Genomic DNA, 15,747 nt, shown 5'->3' on the forward strand with positions numbered 1-15,747 from the left:
GAAAGTGATAAAAGCAGTTGGGAACAGTCAAATGGCTCCATCCGTTCCCAGGTTTAGCAGAAATGTTGGGTGAAAACAATTCACAGACAGGGTGTTGAAAAGGAAATTCTACATCACTGTGTATTCCAATGCAAAGTGTTAGGCTTGCAGGAAGATATTTTTAAGGTAAAAGACGTAAAAATGTTACAGCAGGAGCAGGCGGTGGAGGCCTGTGCAGCAATGACCAAGATCAAGGCCTGAGACCTTTGTGGGAAGAAGAGGGAGGAGCTGCTGAAGCAGCTGAAGGACCTGAAGGTGGAGCTGTCCGTCACCAAAGTGACAGGCGGCGCGGCCTCCAGGCTCTCTAAGATCCAAATGTCTGCAAATCCATTGCCCGTGTTCTCACGGTTATTAACCAGACTCAGAAAGAAAACCTCAGGAAATTCTACAAGGGCAAGAAGTTCAAGCCCCTGGACCTGCGGCCTAAGAAGACACATGCCATGAGCTGCCGACTCAACAAGCACGAGAACCTGCAGACCAAGAAGCAGCAGTGGAAGGCACAGCTGTCCCCGCTGCGGAAGTACGTGGTCAAGGCCTGAGTGGTGCACTGTCAATAAAGCACAGTTGACTGAGAAAAAAAAAAATGTTTAGGGCATTTTGTCATTCATCAATGGAGGGCCTCCAGACCCGCTTGGCTTCTGGGCATTGAGCATGGCCTTAGAGGGGATAAGAGTATCCATTCTGGAGCTGGATGGTCGAAGTTCAAATCCCAGCTCTGCCTCTTGCTGGCTCTTTGCCTGGGACAAGTCACTCAACCTCTCCATACCTCAGATTCCTCAACTACAAGCTGTGGTCTTACTTGCACCTGTTTCTTAGGAGTTTTGTCAGGACTGCCTGAGTTAACATGAGTGAAGTCCACAGTCCTGCCCACCATGGGCTGAGTGCTATGAGTCTCCAATTATTAAAGGCCACAGTTATGAAAAGGAAACACCCTGACACTGTGTTCGAGAACCACACCTGGTGCTTTTGTCTCACTTCATTTAAAAGTTATAAACAGTTCTTCTTTCCATGTGTTTGTTGAGATACACTGTGATTTCCTCCCAAGGTCCGTATTAAACTAAAGATGAAGCTTAGATATTGACTGACACAGCGGGAAGGCCAAGCCGGGCCCCTGTGTCTATTTCACGCCTGATCTTCACTGGGCCGTGTTCAACGCTGGGCCAACCTCTCGCCAGGCTCTGTGTTTGAGGAGTCCAACGATGATGACCAAGGCCAGGGACTTCCGTGAGGTCACAGTCCCCGAGTGAAGCAGGAACTCCCATTCTGTCAACATCAGTTCAGGGTGAGAGTAATGGCCCCAGAGATGCAATGTTTATCCTCATGAGTCTCTTGGAAACCATGAGTTGCCTAAGTGTTAAGAAAAGGTAGACAATATTCTACTACATTAAAAATTATGGCTGGGCATAGTGGCTCATGCCTGTAATCCCAGCACTTTCAGAGTCTGAGGCGGGTGGATCATGAGGTCAGGAGATCGAGACCATCCTGGCTAACATGGTGAAAACCCATCTCTACTAAAAATACAAACAAATTAGCCAAACGTGGTGGCAGGCACCTGTAATCCCAGCTACTCGGGAGGCTGAGGCAGCAGAATCGCTCGAACCTGGGAGGCGGAGGTTGCAGTGAGCCAATATCGTGCCACTGCACTCCAGCCTGGGTGACAGAGCGAGACTCCATCTCAAAATATATATATATATATTACTTATGGCATCCAATTGTCAAGATCTAATCGTCCTACAGGTAAGTGGCTTGAATGCTCCTGCTGCTCTGTCCATTCTAGACATGGATGAATGGGAAATACAAAAGATTTGGGATGAACACGATTGAGCAGGAGGCAACACCCACTTTCCCAACATGGGAGAAGGGCCCCGGGCTGTAGCTCCCCTTCCCGCCCCTCCAGGGGCTGCTGGCCTGTCCTGGCATCCAGCCCAGAAAAGCTGCGTTCTCTGGGAGCAGCTTGGAGCGGATGAGCCCTTACAGCTCTGCACCATCCTGGTAATTCATTAATGACAGTGCAGCACAGCGTGGGTGGCATTCCCGTCAGGGTGCTTTCTACAGGAGGAGAGCTTGTTTGCTTCCAGAGTTTATAAGCTGAAAATAGGAAGGGAAATTATTCTAAGGAAGGCGCGATCCTGCCCCCCAAACAAGGAAACTTCTAAAAATTAAAGCACGATGGAGGAGAAGGGGCCTGTCTTTCTCCAGGAAGGCCAGCCTGAAGCGGGGGACGTCTCTGCCGAAGCCACACCGTCATTCTGCAGCCATGGAGGGAGTGCCTGCTATTCATGGGACACTGTCCTGGGGCCTGGAGCCCCCTGGGGAGCTGATGACCAAGGCCCAGAACTGGTGGGATTTGCACTTTAGTGGGTGGAGGTAGGTGTAGAATAAGTCATTACAAAGTCACAAACTAAGTCAGCCTCAGGATAGGTGGAGAATAAGTCATTACAGAATCACAAACTAAGTCAGCCTCAGGATAGGTGCAGAATAAGTCATTACAGAATCACAAACTAAGTCAGCCCCAGGATGAGAGGCTGGGTTGTGGGGGGAGAATTGCAGATGGCCTCACGTGGTGGCAGGAGAGTGCACAGGGTCCATAGATGTGGGGGTTAAGGGGTGAATGAGCCCAGGGCCCTGTCACCAGGCCGTCAGGGACCTGGTGATAATAAGGGCAGACAGCACATCACACTTTATGGAGAGCACGGTTCCCAAGGGGTTGAGTCTATGAATCAACTTACTTATCATAACCATCTTACGAGGTCTCCAAGGTCTACAAGACAGTCCCAGGGTCTCATGACTGGAAGTGGTGGAGCCTGGATAAACTCACACGTCTGGCTACAGGGTCCATGCTGTGTCTCCTGGAAAGACACGGATAAAGCCCTGCAAATGGCTCCAGACTGGGCCAACAGTGAGTGCAGCAGGTGTGTGTGTGCGGAGTCCTCTGCCAGCCTGGTGGAGGTGAAGTCACAGCAAGGCATGGAGGGTGGTGAGAAGGTGGCACTGATGGCCAAGACCTGGCATGAGAATGAATGAATGAGTGAAAAAATGAATGCCTGATGCATGGGTGAGCAGAATCTGAATCTGGGGCAGCCTACCAAGTTAACGAAGGAGGTCACCCTGCCCACCAAATGCTTCTCAGCTCCGTGGGGAGTCCCTATCCCACCGTTCCCTTGCTTCCCTGACATCTTCAGCACCCGGGACAGCTCCCGCCACCCCTGAGGTCGCTGTGCATTTACTGAGGGTTCAAAGGTGCTGAGCCCGGGGCGAAGACTCAGGTTTCCATTCCCTTTCACAACAAACCTCCACAGCCTTTAGCTCAATTCTCGCAATCCCAAGAGGCCAGTGACGCTTCCTCTCTCAACAGATGATTACACATGTGATTTTATTAACATAATTTTAGGTCGTAAGTCTTTTTACACGAGCTATTTACTATAAAGGCAACACAGTAAGACACAGTGGTCCACACTTGATGGACAAAAGCCAGAAGATCGTACACCTGTGATCCCAGCTTGCTGTGATCTGCCCATGAGGCGTGGGGTATACGTGGAGAAGGGGAGGAGGACCCTGAAGCTGGGAGATGGAGACGGATCTAGGCCTCAAGGATGAGGTGCCTGGGAGGGGAAAGGGACAGAGAATGCAGCCTAGGGTCAGGGTCTGGCTCTCGTTCCCAGGGGGATTTTTACATTCCTCTCTCAATTATGCCAGAGCTGGGGTCTGTCCAGTGAGACAGGGCCTTTGGGGTGGCTGATGGACCCCACAGAGGGGCCAGGCCCCTGGAGAACAGGCACCCAGAGACAGTCTTGGAAGCAGATGCCCCCCTACTAAGCTCACTGGACTATGATGTCTACGCCCATCTAGGGCCACTCCCAAGCCCAGGCAGAATGTGGGCAATGCCTGTCATGGGTGGGGGGGTGCCAAGGGACCCAGACACTGGGAATGAGCCCAGGATCCCCCAAGACCCAGAACGAATAGCAGCCACCACCCCCACACACGGTGCCTGTCCTTGTGTGGCTGCTGGGACCATGAGGAGCCTGGAAGAGCTTCCTCCCCTCTTCTCTCTTAAAGCTGGATGCAGCAACAAGCCATGGCCGTGAGGTTCCCTGATTCGTTTTCTTCGTGGGAAAACTTTGAACGAGGACTGGAGGTGTTTCTGTCCCCCATGCCCCAGGTTCGTCGGACTTTGCTCTGCAGCCTCAGCTATGGCTCCTGAGACGCCATCAGGCCTGGCTCCGTGGCCTTGGAGGTTTGGGAGCTGACAATTTTGGTTACCAGGCAACTGCTGATTTTTCATAAGCAACAAGTGCAATGCCACACATGATACATTTATCAGATCATAATGCGGCTTCCCCACACCAGCGCAAGCTGATTCAACCCCAGAGAGCTTCTCTGCAAAGAACTCAGGCACCCTGAGTCAGGCAGGACCCCAGAGATACCACTCAAAGGGAGAAGTCCCCCGAGAAGAGGATGGGGGACCCTCACACCAGAGTCCAGCCGTCTCCAGCTGGGTCCCGCGGCTGAGCTTCTGTGGACACTGTCTGCTATTCAGTGTCGGTGATGGTGGACATGAGGCCTGGGGAGCTGGATGTTGTGAAATCCATGGGCTCCTCCTCTGACTGTGGCTTGTGAACCAGAGCCGGTGGATTTAACCTCTTCTGGCTCCTTCCCTCTTGCTCTCACTCTTGGGAAGAAGAAGGGATCACCTACCTGGAGGGGCATTGTCTCTTCAAGACCAGGGACACCCACAGCTCCCACGGCTGTGGCTGTTGTAATTTGGGGATGAGCAGCTTTCCAGGACTCCTGGCCTCTTGAAGGACTGAGGGTCCGGCTTGCTGGACCTCTGGACAAAGCCGGACTCCAAGGCCCCATCTGGGAAGCCACAGAGAACTGGTTTGGAGACATCCGGGTGACAGGCAGTGTGCCCTGCAGCCACAGTCCTGCCTGTGATCTCACACATGGGTGTCCATGGAGTGTGGGCCATGCAGGAGAGTTGAGCAAAGTCTTCCTGGGAGGGCGTGACACCTGCTCCCCTCTCCAGGCCCCATGGTTTCCCTGTAAGAAAACAGCCATTCAAGGGCTCTTCTGGACCCCTTCCTACCTAAATAGTGGAACATGCTAAAGCCATTTCCAAACAGCCAGGACAATGCTGGGAACACCTTCGGTGATTTGTCACCACGGCTGACCCATTTGCGGTGTCTGCCCTTGGGAATTCTGCTGTGGCTCATGATAAATTCCTTCTGGAGAGATGACAGGGAGGTGAAGGAAGTGAAAAAGCATTCAGGTTTTAATGAATACACAGCAGCACCCTTACTATGGAAAACATTTAGAAGGGGTTGTCTGTTTTTAATAAGATGCTGCCATGCTAACTGTGAGATGGTGGCAGGTGCGTTTTTCCTTTAGGGCAATAATTATTGAACCATTAGTCCAATAGTGAGTTGGAGATTTCCACGTAGAGATAGGTATGTCCATGGAGGGTGTGGGTTAGCACGAGGGAGCCCATGAAGGGATGCAGTCCTGGTAGTGCATGCAGCACATTTTGCCCCTCACAGACACTTAGCGAGAGCGAGGCGGGCAGAGGGAGGGTGGCTGGAGGCAGCGGGAGGTGGCTCGGTGTGCTGCTGTGTTAGGAGATGGAGGAGGCGTCGCACGCTTTCACTGGAGGATAACAAGTTATTGTTGAACTTGAAGGATGTCTGCATGGCTGCTGAGAGACAGCTGACGTCACAATGAGTAACGGAGGTAGATCAGCACCGTCTACGTACAGAGCAAGTGTCTGGCAGGAGGTGGGGGACTCAAAGGTAAATGAGACGGAACCTTTGAGGTTTCACGGATCAGCATCTGGAGGGTGGACCAGCGTCTGGAGGCTGCTATGACCGACGGTGTGGCTTAAACAACACAGATTTATCCTCTCACTATCCTGGAGGCTGGAAGTCCAAGATCAAGGTGTAGGCAGGGCTCATTCCTCCCAAGGCCTCTCCTTGGCTTGTAGATGTTGTCCCCTCCATGTGTCCTCACACAGATGTCCCTCTGTGCCTCTCTGTGCCCTCATCTCCCCTTCTTATGAGGACACTGGTCGTACTGTTTTACGACTCACCCAAATGAGCTCAGTTTAACTTAATTACCTCTTTAAAAACCCAGTCTCCACATGCAGTCACATTCTGAGGAGCTGGGGGTTTAGGTCTCAACACACAAATGTGGGGACAATTCCACCCCTCAGTCACAACCTCACATTGTGTCCCTACTGCCTGCTTTGTCATTATCAGAGTGGCCCCACCAGCCTGGAGAATGAGCCACCTCCACCCTGTCCTCCCAGCATGGAGGTCGTATCACATGTACTCTGCCCTCCCAGCATGGAGGTCGGACCACGTGCACCCTGCCCTCCCAGCATGGAGGATGGATCACATGCACTCTGCCCTCCCAGCATGGAGGTCGGACCACGTACACCCTGCCCTCCCAGCATGGAGGATGGATCACATGCACCCTGCCCTCCCAGCATGGAGGTCGGACCACGTACACCCTGACCTCCCAGCATGGAGGTCGGACCACGTACACCCTGCCCTCCCAGCATGGAGGTCGGACCACGTACACCCTGCCCTCCCAGCATGGAGGTCGGACCACGTACACCCTGCCCTCCCAGCATGGAGGTCGGACCACGTACACCCTGACCTCCCAGCATGGAGGATGGATCACATGCACTCTGCCCTCCCAGCATGGAGGTCGGACCACGTACACCCTGACCTCCCAGCATGGAGGATGGATCACATGCACTCTGCCCTCCCAGCATGGAGGTCGGACCACGTACACCCTGCCCTCCCAGCATGGAGGTCGGACCACGTGCACCCTGACCTCCTGGCTCCTGCATGCTTCCTACCCAGCGACCCTCCCTCTATCTTGCCTCAGTCTCAAGGGACAATAACAGGACCAGCCAATGTCAGAAACAGCCTCATCCCCACCTTGATTCCCTGGGTCCCTCTGGAATCACGGCCCTTGTCTTGGTCCTTCCCTGTACCCCTAGTACCACCCCCTGCCTGCTCCTTTGGTTTCTCTGGCTTCCCTCTCCTCCTTTCTCTGCTCTGGATCCCAGCAAATGCCCTCCATGCCATCTTCCTCCCCTTTCGCATGCTGGCCTGGCAAAGCCTCAGTCCCAGACGAACCTCCAGACCTTACCACCAGCGCTGGGTGATATTTCTGCAGAGCGGACATGGTGCTGGAGCCCCTGCCAGAGCCCCCCATGAGCCCCACTGCCTTCAGGGCTCGGTGTGGACCCTGCCGCCCAGCTGAGGCCCTCCTGAGTGTTCCAGCCACAGGGCAGTGCAGAAGGGGAGGAGGGTGCTCAGATAGGAGGCCACTGGGGTCACCTGGGGACCCATAGGGGCGACCTGGATTAGGGCAGCGATTGAGAAACCCAGTGAGCTGGACAGACTGGAGAGAGATGTGGGAGAGCGGAAAGCAGCCGGGAAAGCCAGGATAGTGAAACACCCTGAGCGTCCTGACATGGGCGGATCACGCAGGCCAGGATGGGAGTGGGGCGCAGGGAACACGGGCCCTGGCAGGGGCTGCAGGCAGCCCCTTCACACCCCGAAGCCCTTTTTACAAATCCTGGTAATGCTATTATTGCATCACCACAAACATAATTATAAAGTTAAAATTACTGTAAACAATATCGGGCTGCCCAGCGAAAGTCACATTGGGACGTCAGCTTCGGATAACTGGAGAAGCGGTGCTGAGATCAATGCACAAAGCCGCGCTGCACGCGGAGCTGAAACGACCTGCCCCGCCACGGTCAATACCGCACAATCGTGATCATAAAGCAGAGAGGGAAGGAGCCTCCGGGGTCACTCAGCTCAATCCCTTCATTGAGCGGCCGAGGAAATTGAGTCCCGGTGAGGGGAAGGGGGTGGGCCAAGGTCACCCAGCCCTGGGGCGGAGGAGCTGAGAGCAGCAGCCATCCGATTCCGGGCAGGGCTCACTCCGCGGCGGACGCCCCTTGAACGCAATGAGCGTGTCTCCGTCTGTTCTCCCTTTAGCCCCGACTCCGGGTGCCTGGGGAGCCCAGGGGGGACTGTTGCTATTGCATGTATTTGTTGAGAGGTGGACTTAGGACTTGATGTGATTCCCAGCTGCATCCGAGGTCCAGCCCAAGACAGACTCAGGCAGAGCGGCCTTCACCTCCCACAGGAGGGTGGCCAGGAGCCCTGAGGCTAATCACAGGGAAACGCACCAGGCAATCCCCACGACCTGAAGCATTGCATGGAAGCACGTTTTCCATTTGCAAATACTCTGGGTTTAATCTTTCAATCTGCCGTGGGCAGCCGCCCTCTGAGTATCACTGTGGTGCCGTAAGGAATTCAGGCTTCTCATTGTCAACTTTCTAGAGCCAACCCGCTTTGCGGGGAGCTGGGTGTGTCTGAAATGAGACATAGCGTGGGCTTGTGCATTTAATCCATATGAGATGAGGCCTCCAGAGCTTAATCAGCTGCGTTTCCCTTTGACACACAAGCAGGTTGAATTGAATATTGTCACTTTTGTTCGGGGAAGATAGCAGAGGCTGAAGCAACTGTCGGAAGCTGATAATGACTCAAATTGTGCTCTTGTGAAATGAAAGTGGTCGGGAAAAATGAAGGAGGCAGACAGAGGGCAGGTTGGAACAGGGAAGGGATTCTCCAGCCCCCGCGCCGGCAGGAGGATCGCCTGGTGTAAATAAAAGGCGAACCAGGAGGCGCCCCTTTGGAGTCTAAACTGAGCCGATTTTCCTGGCAGCCCGAGGCAGGCAGCGGAGTGCCAGTGGGTCCCGCCTCCTGGGAACTGCCGGCGCCTCTCCCCGCTGGATGACACTGTTTGATCAAATTTTATCGCAGTGACAATCAACGGAGCCTTGTAGAACCTGCAGCACAGATGATTTATCGTCTTAGATTAAACCCCCTTCCTTCCTCTGCATCTTGAGGAGCCTTGTTGCGTGGAAACCCGTGGCGCGGTTCTGCAGCTCCCCCGCAGCGGCGGTGGCTCCCAGGCTTCCAGCAAGAAAGGAGCCATCCACCGAAAAGGCAGCCTCGGGGCCTCAGGCCGGGAGCCCACCCGGTGCCTGACGGCGCAGGAGATGAGGCTCCAGGCTGGCAGTGTGGACGGTGGGGCTCAGGTGGAGGCCTGCACCGCGCAGTCACCAAGCGCTTTCCACTCATTCTCCACCGGCGCCCACATGGCACAGTGCACCTGACCTGGGGAGTGGGGCTTCCCATGCTTGTCTTTCCTTAAAAGTCTTTAGGTGATTAATATGGAGATCGTGCAGAGTTAGTAAAGAACCAACGATGTAGATACGCAGCAAACAAAACAAAAACAAGGAAGGCAGCAGAAACAGCTTTTCTTTCTCTGCTCTGTTGTCAGGTGATGGGGAGAGGGAGTGTGGAGGTAGCTGGAGGCTCCCTGACCACACAGCCCAGAGACTCCCTTCACCATCTCTTTCTCTGCCTAAGGCTGAGACTGATCATGTGTGTCTTTTTTTGTTTGTCTGTTTTTGTTTTTGTTTTTGTTTTTAAAGACGGAGTCTTACCCTGTCTTCGGGCTGGAGTGCAGTGACACGAGCTCAGCTCACTGCCACCTCCGACTCCCTGGTTCAAACGACTCTCCTGCCTCAGCCTCCCGAGTAGTTGGGATTATGGGCACGCGCCACCACACCCAACTAATTTTTGTATTTTTAGTAGAGACAGGGTTTCACCGTGTTGGCCAGGCTGGTCTCAATCTTCTGACCTCGTGATCTGCCTGCCTGGGCCTCCCAAAGTGCTGGGATTACAGGCGTGAGCCACCGCGCCCAGCCTGGGTGTGTCTTCCAGGCCCTCCCTCTGCTCCAGGGCTGCACAGACTTCGCTCTACAGCAAGACATTCCACAGGGGATGTGGGCCCGATGCACGCCTGGGCCTGAGCGGAGGCGGTGAGAGCTGCAGCTGACGGGGTCTATCCTGTGAGAAGGGCTTTCATACTTCAGTGATAAAATTTGGAGCCGGCCGGGCATGTTGGCTCACACTGCTAACCCCAGCTCTTTGGAAGGCTGAGACGGGCAGATTGTTTAAGTCTAGGAGTTTGAGAACAGCCTGGGCAAACGGGGAAACCCCATCTCTCCCCAGAATACAAAAAAAAAATCAGTGGTGGCGGTGGTGTGACTGTAGTCCCAGCTAACTGGGAGGCTGAAGTGGGAGAATCGCTTGAGCCCTGGAGCCCTGGAGGCAGAGGCTGCAGCGAGCTGAGATCCCACCACTGCACCCCAGCCCGGGTGACAGGGCGAGACCCTGTCTCAAAAAAAAAAAGGAAAAAAAAATACTTGGTGCAGACAGACAGAGAGCTGAGAGCTGTCCGCGTGTCCTTCATCAGCACTGAACAAGGGAAAGAGAAGCAGACCAGACCCTGAGTGAGCACAGAAGCAACATCGAGGCAGCCGAATCAGGAGGCACCTGGAGCTGCAGCAGGAGTCTTCCCCAGGCCTGGACTGGCTGGGGCAGGGTTGGATGTGTGTGGTTGACTTCCTTGCACAGGGCTCATGCTTACTCTGTGGTGAGGCTTCCTCTTATTGCGCGGAACCCCAGGTGAGATCGTCTCCTACAGAGACTGAGCCAGCTCTGCACACCCAGCGAGTCCAGCCTCTCAGACCCCAGAACTCGGACAGGTGGGAAAACACATTGGATCTAAAGACGGTGCACGAAGCGTTTTCAATCCCACAAGGGGGGCTGTGGGGGTGGCGGCATCCATGAGGCCTCCTCAGATGCCTGCACAGCTTCAGCTTCCAGCAACAATGCAGCTGTCACACATGTGCAGATGCTCAGCTCTTTCACACACACCTGTGCATGGCTTAGGAAATTAAAAAGAGAGGAAACCTCGGGTATTAGCGAGGCTAATAAATTTGGAACAGGCCAGGCACGGCGGCAGCAGGTTAAAACCCAGCAGCATTATATGAATGTGCAGATTTTCTGATCCAGGAAAACACGGCCACCCACGGAAGGGGCAGGCACAGAAGGGGGCTCAGGGCAGGAGGGCTGGCAGTGGCAGCAGGTGACCGCCACCCGCACATGCAGTGAGTTGCAGGAATGGATGGGCTTGCCCAGCCTCCGAATGCTCTGCAGCCATTTAACCCTGAGGAACATTTGGAAGTACCTCCGTCGGCGAAGGACTTAGGACAGTCCCAGCAGGCAGAAAGCACAATGCCGTCGTTTGCTATTTGTATTTTGAAGGTTATTTGTGATATGTTGTGTGGCAACATTAATACAGGACAAAATAGAAGAAGCAGAGCTGTGAAAAGAAAAGCAATGATGATTTCACACGGATAGAAGACAGAATCTATATTTTAAAAAAGAAACATTTACATGTCACATCACGAAATATCTAAACACACAGAAGAGCTGTAAAAAACACTTGGAAAAACAAATGTAAATCGCAGTAAAAACTCTTGGCATGCAATGACTCAATTAAAATGCAAGTAAAGGATGATAACACATTGCACGGCTCATTCTATAATATGTGGGACCGAATATGTAAGTAAATACATACACATCAATATTCATATACATATAGAGTTTTATACTATATATTTGAAGAAAATGACTTGTCAAACATTGATGGGAAGCTCACAAAAGTTTACACTAGGCCATAAAGAAAACGCCAAGAAATTATCAAAACATAAATGATGAATGTACCTAACAGTAAAATTAACAAGGAGTTTAGTAACACAATCTCAAAGTTTGTTTTCCATGGCAAGGGTAAAAACTTCAGTAATAGTAGTTCAAATAACTGGTCAGGGAAATCGTATTGTTTCTGTCACAATTGTATGTACATGTCTAACAGAGCATTTCCGAATATTTATTTTAACAACATATAAAATGTGATAATTGGCCAAAGGTATACTTGAAGGTACATTCACAGCCTTAAGATGACAAGAAAACAATATATAAATATCCTGTCAGTTGAGAAACTTAGAGAAGTAGCAGAAAATACTGAATAAATCAGGAGGAAGGGAATAATAAGGATGAAAGAAGAAATTAATAAATTAGGAAACAGCTGAATTTATAAACATTGATTGTGCCGTGTACTTCAAAAAATAAAAATCTGAATTTCCTAGGAACTCAAATCATAAAGTGAAATAAAACATGATAACCAATATAGATGAGGGTGAAATGTATATATTTAAGTTGTATGTAACTGTCAGCATATTCTAATAAATTGGGAAAAAGTTTGACCCACGTATTTATTCTAATAAATTGGGAGAAAGTTTGATCCGAAAACAGAAATGATCAGATGGGTTCCAAGAAGTGGAATTTCCCACAGGGCTCCCTGTGCCCCACTCCCAGGGCAAAGGCGAAGAGAGTTAGGTTCAGAGCTCCCTGCGTAGAGGACACTTTGTTGAGAGAGTAGAGAAAGTGCCATGTTAAAATTATTAGCAGGAGGGCTGTGCATGTCCAGGGTAAGCCATTGCCCGGCTCGGGGTGAAGGTCCAGTGCCTCTCTGTTGAATGAGTTGGGTAAGTGGCTGGATGAGTCATGGTTGGCAGAAGGGACAATGTTTAGAAAAATCTTCATGGTGGTTGGATTTGCGTGCGCAGCCAGTCACAGCTCAGGTTAGGAAGGAGCCCCTTCTCCGCTGCATGGAACAGAGCTCACCCCACAGCACTGCACGAGCCCAACTCTCCTCTCTGAGCAGCAACCGGGATTACAGAGGAAAAAAGGTGACTTGGACCTTCGCTGTCGAGGCTGAGAGCTTTGCTTGACCCCAGAAGGCATCACGGGGACCAGGAATTGATCAATTCTGCAAGGAAGGGTGTGAGAGGGACTGGAGGGACTGGAGGTGAGAGAACGGGAAGTAGCTGGGGAGGGGCAGGCAGAGCACCCCCAGGGAAGCCTCCTCAGGGCAGGGGTCTGACCTGACCCTAAAGCTCTCCTCGAGCTCCACGTGGCCCCACACCCTGTCCGCGGGGACCTCCCACCCTGAGTGGCAGAGGGGACCCATTTCCGGGGCCTCTTTCTGTTTTCAGCTTCCCTTTTCTCAAGGGGTCCTGTCTCTTTGGGTTCCCATCCAAATCAGCACCATTCACGATGCTACATTTGCATCTCCACCCATTGCATTGTTATGATTATTAGTTAATTGTTTCCCTAAAGAATAAAATGGTGAGCTCCATGGAGGCAAATGACTGTGTATTTTTCAAGGTTTCATCCCAGGATCTCCTGTTTATCCAAGCATTCACCTACTGTTGAAAGAATGAGTGAACGCACCTCCTTCCACCCTGGCTCTAGTCCAAGGTCAGCCCCAACCGTCCGCCAAGTAGATCGTGTTCTTGGGACCTCAGTCCTGGGGGGTCCGGAGCCCCCACTCAGCATAGGGGGAGGTTGGCAACTTCCAGACCTGACGTCCTGTGACTTTCAATTGGGGTCTGCCAAAATGTGCTTCACCATGTCCAGAAAGGCACAGACTACGGGCTCAATGGGAATTGGGGGATTATTTTAATGACTTCCTTGAAAAACTGTTATCCCACTCATATCGAGCAAAGCATTATTGACGTTCAAGCTTTCTCAGAGAAGCCTGTGCCTGGCTTGACACACACCCCTGACTGCTCATTACCTGGGGGGTGGATTCCAGGGAGGCCGCCAGTGCAGGCCCCGCACAGTGGAAGGTCATGAAAGCGCCTCCCTTCCAGCTGGGCGTTCTCTAGTCCACCTCACGGCCTGCCGTCCACTGGAGGGCTGTTCGATTCCCTGTCCTGGGTGGATGGATGCATTTCTGTGCTTTTAAGCTTTAGGGGTTGGGGTTTTTTCATCTTCTCCCATTCTGATCACTCATGAGAAGACCAACCTAAAACTCAGTCAGCCAGGAAAGACAGACATTAGCGCCGATTTGATTGCCCCACATCTGCCTGTGGAGTGAGGATGGCCCTGCGGCTGGCTGCCCGCTAAATGGTAAATGCTGCCTCCCCAAAGAGCAGAGATGCAGCCCCCGTGCTCCCCTCGCCCGCCTAGTGCCACCTCCCAGGTGCGATGCCGCTTGCTCCTGACGTGTTGTGAAGGCGGATTTTCCCAATTTGTTATCTCTATTGCAGCTCCTCCAGGAGCACTTCCGCCCGGGGAGGGCCGATGCAGGGGGGCTGGGTCTGGGTGATAAATGAGAGACCCCCTTTCCTCATTTGTCTTTGTTTCGTGTTTTTATTTAATGATGAAGGAAATTGGTCTAATACAGGATGGAGAAGGGAAGAGCAGAGTAAGCACGCAGTTCCACCTGTTCTACCCATGGCTCCTCCTGGCTCGAGCAGCTCAATTAGAAAGAGCTCCTCCTGCAGAAGCACGGCTGGGAGCCGGGTGATTAATGTTTTACTGGAGAATCGCAGTGCGGGCGGCAGGGAGGCAACCTTGTTAGGAAGAGCTGGAGCTGGGCCGGCTTCCCGCTGGTGCATCTCCCCACACTCCTGAAAGTAGCCCGCCGGCTCCCAGCACCTTCTCCGGGATCCTGTTGGAACCAGAACCCGCTCACTTCCCCTCATCACCCAGGCACTCTTCCTGCGTCCTGCTGTCCGCACTCAGCACCGCCACCCATCACAGGGAGTCCTGGCAGCGCTGGGGTTTCTGTTTCAAAGTGGCGAGCTTCTGGAGGCTTCCAGAATAATTATTCTTCAGGCATGGCAGAGGAGCACTTGAAGGGCTGTGTGGCCACACAGGCAGTGCTCGAGACTGAACGAGTGAAAAGCTGGAGGCCGACTTCGCTTGGGCACAGTGATGGTGAAGCTGCCAAGCCACAGGCGTGTGGACTGAGGCTGAGGGTGTCGGGCAGGGTCAGCGTGAGTGACGTTCCCCAGTTCTCCAGGGCTAGTGGGAAGCTCTTTCACCGTTGCCCTCGAGGAAAAAGGTAAATAAAACTAGGTTTCTCGATTTGCGTAGTAAAAGTTGTTGCTGAGTGTAAAGTAAATGCATTTCTAACCTGTAGGTAATTTCCACTCACTGTGAAGCTTCAGGCCACCGAGTCCTCCCCCGTTCTCTACTCCAGGGTGGGGAGGCCCCGTCGCCAGTCCCCACCGTGAGCATCCAGAACCTCTTCACTCTCTCCCTGTGTCCTGTGGAAGCCACAGTGAGCCTCGATTTGTTTGCTCATTTGTTTATGAGACAGAGTCTTGCTCTGCTGCCCAGGCTGGAGTGCAGTGGCACAACTGGATTGCTGCAGCCTCCACCTCCCAGGCCCAAGGGATCCTCCCACCTCAGCCTCCCAAGTAACTGGGGCCACAGACGTGCACCACCACGCCTGGCTAATTTTTATTTTACTTTTTGTAGAGACAGAGACTTGCTATGTTGCTCAGGTCAGTCTCAAACTCCTGGGCTCGAGCCATCCTCCCGACTCGGCCTCCCAAAGCACTGGGATTACAGGCGCGAGCCACCGTGCTGGGCAGTGATCCTTTACATAAAGCAACGGTGTGGCCCTCTACTGAGAACTCTCCGGCCCCTTCCCTCCTTGTGGGTCTCAGGACCTGGACGCTGTGCTGCTCTGGTCCCCTCGGTCACCGGGCCCCAGCTACGCCCTCCTCTGCCGAGCCAGCAAGGTCCTCACTCGCTGCTCCTTCAGCTCTGTGCCTTGCAGGACCCCCCGCTCCATGTGTCCTTCCCAAGGGCTCTGCCAGTCTTCCTGAGCGACTGCTTTCTGTCGCCTGAAGCCCAGCAGTCCTCCTGAGATGAGATTCTCAGGTAGACCTGGTCCAGGGGCCACGTC

At 52.9% G+C, this 15,747-nt stretch overlaps 1 pseudogene; it reads left to right on the top strand.

Moving 5' to 3' along the window:
* The first annotated feature begins 219 nt into the window (after window positions 1-219).
* Window positions 220-578, top strand: LOC103223530 (large ribosomal subunit protein uL29 pseudogene; annotated as a pseudogene).
* Window positions 579-15,747: the final 15,169 nt, after the last annotated feature.

Source organism: Chlorocebus sabaeus, chromosome 19 (assembly GCF_047675955.1).
Source record: "Chlorocebus sabaeus isolate Y175 chromosome 19, mChlSab1.0.hap1, whole genome shotgun sequence".
NCBI classification, from domain to species: Eukaryota; Metazoa; Chordata; class Mammalia; order Primates; family Cercopithecidae; genus Chlorocebus; species Chlorocebus sabaeus.